Genomic DNA, 9877 nt, shown 5'->3' with positions numbered 1-9877 from the left:
GCTGCCAGCTGATGCTGGGTGAAGCCTGGAAGCTCAGCTGGGCATATTGACCGAAGCACCTCACAGAGACCCTCAGGCAGCTTGGACTTTTCACAGATGGCAGCTAGGTTCTAGAAGGCAGAGTTATAGCAATGAGTGTTCCCAGAGGACAGAGCAAAAGCTGCCTGTCAGTCCCCTAAAAGGCTAAGCCTAGGTACTTCCCTGGTGGTCCATGGTTGGCAGTCTGCCTTGCAGTGCAGGAGACCTGGATTTCACCCCTCCTTGGGAAGCTAAGATTCCACATAGTGCAGAGCAACTGGGCCCATGCCGTGGCAACTACTCAAGCTCTGGGTCTCTGGAATCCCCCTGCCACAACTAAAGTGTCCCTGTGTCACAGCAAAAGATCCCACTTGATGCAATGCATATTCCCAGTGCCGGGGCTAGGACCCAATGTAGCCAAAAAAAAAAAAAAGGCTAATCTTAGAACTGGCATGGTGTCACTTCTGCTATATTAGTTAAGCAGCCATGGGATAAGACTAGATTCAGGTTGGGAGAAAATAAAATCTACTTCCTAAAGGAAGAGTATAAAGAACTTGTGGCCATCTTTAATCCACCAAAAGAAAGGGAAAATGCTAGTTGCTCAATCATGTCTGACTCTGCGACCCCATGGACTGTAGTCCATCAGGCTCCTCTGTTCATGGAATTCTCCAGGCAAGAATGCTGGAGTGGTTGGCCATTCCCTTCTCCAGGGGGATCTTTCTGACCCAGGGATAGAACCTGGGTCTCCCACATTGCCGGGAGATTCTTGTCTGAGCCACCAGCAAATCTTTTGTCAATAAAGCTATTAGTGTTAGCCACTCAGTTGTGCCTGACCCTTTGTGACTGCATTAACTATAGCCCACCAGGCTCCTCTGTCCGTGGAGTTCTCCAGGAAAGAATACTGGAGTGGATTGCCATTCTGTTCTGCAGGGGATCTTCTCCACCCAGGGATAGAACCCGGATCTCCTGCATTGCAGGCAGGCTCTTTACTGTCTGAACTATCAGGGAAGACCCTCAATAAAGTTATGGATTACACAAAAGGTGGTTTGAGGAAAAACATTGCTTACGTTTTCCATTTCTTCAATCTTTATCTCAATAATATAACAAATACAGAGCAAATAGTACCACATTCATAATCAACCTATAGTTCACATTTTATGTTTTTTTAAAAAATTGGAGATTGTTTAATTATTTCTGTGTAGTATAACTTTAAAAGCACAACTTTAGCAACCACAGTTGTGCCTTGCTTTCCCCATTTACTTTCATGAAAGTAAAGTCAGAGCTACCAGAGTTTCTTTCAGATCATAAAGCAAGATCTCTCTACCCCTAGGTTGTGTTTCCCCTCTCCACCAGCGACATCCCACACAGAGCATTAAATGTGAACCTGGATGACCTCCTTCATTATTTATTCCCAATTTCTAGCCTCTGCATGGTAAAATTATAACTGAGTGGGAAGCAATTTGTTCAGTTTAAGAATCTGTGGAAGTCATTCAAGTAACTTGCCCATAGCAACAGAGAGAAGCTAATGTCTTACAGCTTAATACTGAGCTCTGCACAAATATAATGTTCTTTTCTTTTTTACAAAAATGAGTACTTCGAGTGTCAGAGCAGGTATGTTCATGTGTGAGAAAGTTCAATATACAAAGTCATAAATGATAATTCTAAATTAAAGATTTAGTGTTTTTCTTTGCAATAACATTTACCTCATATTGGGAAATTCAATTTTAAAATGTCTGTCAAACTGTTATTGTGTTTAGTGTAGAGACACTTATCATATGACCTGGCACCTACTCTATGACTCTGTACTGAACCTATAACTGTCTTGATTGCTGTAGCTATGGAGTGAGTTTTAAAATCAGAAGGTGTAAGTCCTCCTAATTTTTTCTCCTTCAAGATTGGTTTGGCTATTTGATGTCTCTTGCATTTCCATATGAATTATAGGATTAACTTATCTCTTTCGGCAGAAAAAAAAAAAAAAAAGGGCAATCAGGCATTTCATAGGGATTGCATTTAACCTGGGAACTACCGTCACTTTAAGAATATTAAAAATTTCAATCCATGAATACAGGTGTCTTTCTATTTATTTAGATCTTTCATTTATTAAAAAAAAAAAAAGGTTTCCCTAGTAGTTAAGTTGGTAAAAAATCTGCCTGCAATGTAGGAGACCTGGGTTCAATCCTGGGGTCAGAAGATCCCCTGGAGAAGGAAATGGCAACCCACTCCAGTACTTTTGCCTGGAGAATTTCAAAGAGAGAGGAGCCTGGCCGGCTACAGTCCAAGGGATTGCAAAGATTAGACATGACTGTGCAACTAACTTTCACTTTTCATTTATTAAAATAATGTTTTGTTGTTTTTAGCTTACAGATTGTATACTTCCTTGGTTAAATTTATTCCTAAGTACTTTGTTCTTTTTAATGGTATTGTGAATGGAACTGCTTTGTTAATTTCATTTTCAGATTGCTCATCACTACTGTAGAGAAATATAACTATTTTTTTTATGTTGTGAATTGATCGTATTAAAGCCACTTTGCTGAGCTAGTTTATAAAAAACTAAAGCTACTAGTATTTGGGGCTTCCTTGGGAGGTCACCAGTAAAGAATCCACCTGCCAATGCAGGAGACAAAGTTTCAATCCCTGGGCTGGGAAGATCTCCTAGAGTAGGAAATGGCAACCCATTCCAGTATTCTTGCCTGGAGAATCCCATGGATAAGGGAGTCTGGCAGGTGATAGTCCATACAGTCCCAAAGAGTTGTATATGACTTAGTGGCTAAATAACAAGAACTAGTGTTTTAGTGAATTCTTTAGGGTTTTCCAAATATAATATCAAGTTTTCTACAAATAGAGATAATTTTACTTTCCAATTTAGGTATCTTAATTCTAGTCCTGCCACCCACTCTGTAGTTACATGAACCTACACCTTCATGAGGCTATTTCATCAGTACTGGTTACTCTTTATAAAGAATACTGACAATGAAGCCCAATAGCTTGGTCTCCTACATGGTTCTTGAACAAAGTCTGATTTATCTTGGCTCTACTGTAGGCATACTCTTCACCAGTTCCTTGAGTTAGTGTTTCAAGGAGGATTTGACAAAGGGTAATGTTCAAAATTCTCCAAGTCAGGCTTTAGCAATACATGAACCGTGAACTTCCAGATGTTCCAACTAGTTTAGAAAAGGCAGAGGAACCAGAGGTCAAATTGCCAACATCTGCTGGATCATTGAAAAAGCAAGAGAGTTTCAGAAAAACATCTACTTTTGCTTTATTGACCATGCCAAAGCCTTTGACTGTGTGAATCACAATAAACTCTGGAAAATTCTGAAAGAGATGGGAATACCAAACCACCTGAACTGCCTCTTGAGAAATCTGTATGCAGGTCAGGAAGCAACAGTTAGAACTGGACATGGAACAACAGACTGGTTCCAAATAGGAAAAGGAGTACGTCAAGGCTGTATATTGTCACCCTGCTTATTTAACTTCTATGCAGAGTACATCATGAAAAACGCTGGGCTAGAAGCAGCACAAGCTGGAATCAAAATTGCCAGGAGAAATATCAATAACCTCAGATATGCAGATGATACCACCCTTATGGCAGAAAGTGAAGAGGAAGTAAAGAGCTTCTTGATGAAAATGAAAGAGAAGGAAAAAGTTGCCTTAAACTCAACATTCAGAAAACTAAGATCATGGCATCTGGTCCCATCACTTCAATGCAAATAGATTGGGAAACAGTGGAAACAATGGCTGACTTTATTTATTTATTTAGGCTCCAAAATCACTGCAGATGGAAACTGCAGCCATGAAATTAAAAGACGCTTACTCCTTGGAAGGAAAGTTATGACCAACATAGACAGCATATTAAAAAGCAGAGACATTACTTTGTCAACAAAAGTGCGTCTAGTCAAGGCTATGGTTTTTCCAGTAGTCATGTATGGATGTGAGAGTTGGACTATAAAGAAAGCTGAGCACCAAAGAATTGATGCTTTTGAACTGTGGTGTTGGAGAAGATTTTTGAGAGTCCCTTGGACTGCAAGGAGATCCAACCAGTCCATCCTAAAGGAGATCAGTCCTGAGTATTCATTGGAAGGACTGATGCTGAAGCTGAAATTCCAATACTTCGGCCACTCAGTGCGAAGAGCTGACTCATTTGAAAAGACCCCAATGCACGGAAAGATTAAAGGTAGGAGGAGAAGGGGATGACAGAAGATGAAATAGTTGAATGACATCACCAACTCCATGGACATGAGTTTGGGTAAACTCCGGGAGTTGGTGATGGAAAGGGAGGCCTGGCATGCTGCAGTCCATGGGGTCACAAAGAGTAGGACACGACTGAGCGACTGAACTGAACTGAAAGTTACCAGGTGTTATCAAGGCCAGAAAAAAGGCTACCAAACCAGTGCTAACCTTTTGCTTCTAAAAGTCTATGCAGTCATATTAATTTTTTACAAGTATTACATTAATAAGTATGCTGCCTCATATTACATTTTTTATAAACACAGTACTTTAAAAAGGACACAGATTTTTGTATAATATAGTCTTTTGATATTGGTCTCGATCGTCAATCTATTTCTATATTTTAAGGACATTTATTTATAAATGTTTTGTCCATAAAAGTGTTTCCACAGAAACTAGGTATGAGATGTTTAAACAGGACAGAAGCTAGTACATGCTCCCAAGGGAAGTTGAATGAAAACCACCAAAAAAGCCTTAACTATTAAGTAAAGTACATTTTCCTAAAAGTCAATATTTGCTTGCAGACAATATAATCAGTTAGTTGGAACCTGCTGAAGAAGTAACCAAACTAATATTCTTGAGAGTGCATAACATGTCTTACATGATATTTGCTCTAACAAACATTTAATCTATCAACTTCAGGAAAAATATCATTTTTCAAAATAATAAAATTATCTCAATTTTTATCTGCATCTCTAGTATTTTGGATCCCACCAGTGTAAACATTTGCCCAGGTGTTAACTTTAGGGCACAGTAGTTTAAAAAGCCATATTCAGGAAGTATCTACTTATTACTATTTTTTAAAGTTGCCTCTGAGTTTTTTATTGAATGAAAGATTAATTACACTTAACTCTTAGACAATCTTTTTCAACATTTACAGAAAAATAACATAATATTTTGATTTTTTCCATATTACATATCATTAATAGCTTTCCTAATAATTCTAATAGTAAACAATTGTATAAACCCATCCTGGGCGTCTTATGTTGGTCTTTATTGTCCTGTTGTTTCATTTGTTAATTATTTATAAAGGGTTTTTGCCTCACTTTAAGGTTGGTAGCTAGTTTGCTACTTTCATGCACCCTTGTCAAGTTCAGTATAAATATCATGCTAACTTCATTTATATGTATATTTAATCCTGGAAAAAATGGTTTGATCATTTTTATTATAAAGGGCTTTCGTTCTAACAAATTACATTTCTTGATGTTTGAGAGTTTTGATATTTATGTAATCATCAATTCACAACAGTGGGCTGTTTCATTCTTAATAGTAAATTGGAATTATAATAAAACACCTGCAAGATTGAATTGGAAGTCATAGAGTTTGTTCCTCTGTCTTGTGTGCATGCTGTCACTCAGTCATGTCTGATTCTTTGCGATCCTGTGAACTGTATCCCCAGGATCCTCTGTCCTTGGAATTCTCTAGATAAGAATACTGGAATGGGTTGTCATGCCCTCCTCCAGGGTCTCTTTCCCACCCAGGCATGGAACACTGGTCTCCTGCATTGCAGGCAGATTCTTTATCACGGAGCCACTGGGGAAGCCCCTTCTGTCTCACCCCCTTCCATTTCTAGAAAGCCCATTACTTCTGATTCTGACATTATACGGTAAGTGTGGGCGTGCAGGAGGTCAGTGATCCTCAGGGCCCAAGGGACACACTTTGCATTGCCAAAATTACCTTGCAGTACTTCTCAGATTTCTTAATCACTAGTAACTAGTCATTTTCTAGTTACAGTCTGGTAGAAACCATCCACAAACTGGCTGGTAAGTTAGTGTCATCACTTGCTCAACTTTAGTCAGCAACAAGGTATTTTTCATGCTTTCAAAGCTAATTTCCTTTAAAATAAAGAGTTTTCTTTGTTCCACACTTTGGAACAGTTTAAATGGTATTGGAAAGACAAGTTCCTTAAAAGTTTCATTGAGTTCCCCATGATATATTCTAGACTTGGTGCAGTTTTTGGTGATAATAGTTACAAAGAAGGATGCCTTGGTAAGTTAGATTTTGACCATTTATTTCTCAAATACAAAAATTGGATTATTTTTCTCCTTGAGGAAGTTTAAGAAATTTTTTTCCTTTTAATTCACTTGCATAGGGTTGAACAAAATTTTCAATTGGGATCTTTTACTTTCTCATTTAAATTCCATTATTTTCTTTCTCTATAATTTTTAGGCTTATATATTTTTACCCTCCCCCTTCAAAAAATTTTTCTTACAAAAATTGTTTTCTAGTAAACAAACATCTGCTATCAGTATTATTTTCTTCCTTGACTCCTCTTCTAAATTCTTGTATTGAATGTTTATTCCATTCACTTTTATTAAAGAATACAAGAATTACAAGGTAAGCATTTTGATTTTGGAATTGTTATCTGAAGTTTGGTGGTTGCTATATATGGTGTCTTCATCATAGTTATTTTCTAGACAGCCTATAATAATAGGTTTGATTTGCTCCTTGGTCTGAGATATATGTCCAGGTTAATTTTTGTTTAGCTGAGTTGTTTAGTTGGTGTGGCCTTCTGCTGTTTTCTGATCTAATTGCTTTGTGATGAATGTTGTCAACTCTTTTTTTGAGAATTTGAAGTTTCTTTATGGGTAGTCCAGTGATTTTTGTGATTGATTTTTCCATGATTACTGGAAAATAACATATATCCTTTTGTGGGAGTGGGCAGTATGTGTGTTTGCAGAGAATCTATCTTATATTACTTCATAATTGATTGAGGAAAGTTTAACTGAATTTTTGTACTTCATTTTTTCCCCTGAATACTTCCTAGAATTTGTTTTGAGTGTTGATGTTAAACATATTTATCATTGTTAGATTCCCATTATGGATTCCTCTCTGTAATAAAATGTTCTCTTATGTTTCATTTGGAGCATTTGCCCAACACTCACCTTGATTGATATTTGTGCCTTTTTTTTTTTTTTTGGTTTGTTTGCTTTGCCTTATCATGTCTTTAACATCTTATTATTTTCAAACTGTTTATCACTTTACTTTGGCATATTATGAGCATGCCAATTGCTAGAGCTCCGTTGTCCATTTCCATTCCTTTTCTCTGGCTTTTAAAACAAATTTATTTCAATTTCTTTTGGCCTTGTTGAATTCTATACCCCTTACCATGTTTTCAGCATTTTGTTCTTTGTATTGCTTCCAGCTTGACCTTCATTTTTCTGATTTTTCCCACTTTCAGTAATTTCTCTGACCCATGAAGTAAGTACAGCTGGTATTAGAGTGTATATTCATTTCCTAGGGTTACTCTAACAAAGTACCCCAAGTTGGGTGGCTTTAAATAACAAAAACTCATCATCTATAGTTCTGGAGGCTGAAAGTCCAGAATCAAAGTTCCAGCAGTACCATGCTCCCTCTAAAATCTATAGACGAATCCTTCCCTTATCCTAGTTTCTGGTGATTTTTCTGGCAGTCTCTGGTGTTCCTCAGCTTGTGGATGTCAAGGAACTTCAATCCTCTGTCTTCACACGACATTCTTCCTATGTCTTCACGTGTCCCTCTTCTTATGAGGACACCAGCCACATTTTATTGGGAGACCATCCTACGCTAGTACCTCATCTGAACAATTTATATCTGCAACCATCTTGTTTCCAAATATGGTCACATTCTGGGGTGCTGGGGGTTAGGACTTCAACATATCTCTTGAGGGAGACAGAATTAAATGGGTGACAGGATGCAATCTGCCCTAAGTTCCTAATTCTGATTCATCTCTTGCTTTTTAAAAAAAAACCTTGGAAATATGGTTGGTTATATAGATGGTCCTTGGTAAATTTTCACTCTTGGGTCCCATTCCTATCTTTTTTTCCCCTATATCTTTGTATAAATTCTGATCTGGTTATAAAGCTGTGGCATACTTAATGAAGTAATTTTTCTTAAAGATATCAACTTATCTTGTACATCAAAATGCTTTTTAAGAAGCAATCATTAAATTATTAAATAGGAAAGTAATTTTGAATTCAGCATATAATACCTCATTTTTATTTCAGATACTTTTTTCAGATTTAAGGTAATTTCCTATATACTAATACTGCTTTAGAAATAATGAACTCCACCACTTTAAAGTGACTTCAAAATGAATATTAGAACAGAGTTAACCAGCCATGACATACTAGATATTTTATTTAAAACATGAGAACTAGGAAAATAAAGAAAAATTATATAAGGACCCAGCAGGATTTGGCTAAATTTCCTTTCTAATGTAAGCAGACTGAGTGGGTGGAGAAGCTCATAGGTAATTCCATTTGACAGACATGTTTCATTTTCTCTTTTAAGTTCACCATTAACTCTGGTTTGAAAAGTACAAGAAGTCTTCAAAAATGTACTTACAAATATGTCATTTAGTAAGGTTAAAAAGACAGACTAACTCTTTCATAATGTGCAGTTCCAAAAATATCACTGCTAGAAGTAGTCATTTGGAAGATTGTCCAACTCATTAAGAAGAAAATAAATACCGGTTTCCCTTCTTTACCTGTTGATTTAATATATTACATAAGGAATTAAAGGAGAGCAGAAAACCTTTACTTGTCTCCTTTGAATTATAAGTAGAGGATCTGATGCTGACATTCCAATGGTAGCACATGCTCATGCATGACCATTGACTTGAATAATGTCTTAGTTATCACACTGGATTATGCCTGGCACCCACAATTCAAGATAGTCTTACGTAACAATGAGTTAGAGCTGGGTACAGGAGTCGATTTCATATACTCTTGATTCAGATTAGTATGGTTCATCCTAGAGCTATCTTAAAATTTAATGAAGTAAATTCTTCTTTGTAGTTCTTCATTTAGTCATGAAATGCCTTAAAAGTCTACTACAGAAAGAAGTATTCATTTCACGTTCCCCTTACAGTTTAAACAAAAATGTATGGTGAGAAAACATTGAAATATTATAATATATAAATTCAAAACATAACGTAGTATTTTACACTTAACACTGACTTAACCAATCTTCATCTTCTACCGAAATGGGTCTTTAAATGTTTGAATACAAGTGGATTTTTGTTTAACAATGACCATTACTTTAGAATATAATATGCTTAGCTTTGCATGTATTTGAGGAGTGCTTGTACATCCATCCTGTCTGTCATCAGTTCCTATTTTACTTGTAATTCATTTCTGTGGAGAGACAACTGTTATACATATTACATATCAGTTGCAACATGCAATGAATTTATCATTAGTCATCTTATTAGACAGAATTGAAAAGAAACATGCTCAGTTAGTAACACACAAAAATATATCTAGAGTATATATATACAATTTTAAAGCTGTTATGGTATGAAAATTAGATTCTACTTCCAGCTATTATAGTCATTCTGAATCACATTGGCTAGAAAATACTGTAATATTTTACAGTACTAAATTTCCATAAGAGAAAAAAAATTGGAGAGTATTTCAGTTTGTAATCAATAAAACAAATCCTCAGAATTTCATCTTTTAGTCACAGACAGTGAAATGGTATGTTGAATTGAAATTGAAGCCAGTTTCAACCAGTATTATTATGGCTTCACTTAAAGCCATTATTGTATTTCTTTAAAGTGCTGTAGGCTCTCAAATTACAATTTAACAGCATGACTAAAACTATACTAAAAACTCAAAAGCAAGGTTTTCTTAAAGGGAGGGAAATGGCA

Source organism: Bos taurus, chromosome 9 (assembly GCF_002263795.3).
Source record: "Bos taurus isolate L1 Dominette 01449 registration number 42190680 breed Hereford chromosome 9, ARS-UCD2.0, whole genome shotgun sequence".
Classification (NCBI taxonomy): domain Eukaryota; kingdom Metazoa; phylum Chordata; class Mammalia; order Artiodactyla; family Bovidae; genus Bos; species Bos taurus.
Note: the sequence above shows the minus strand (reverse complement) of the source record.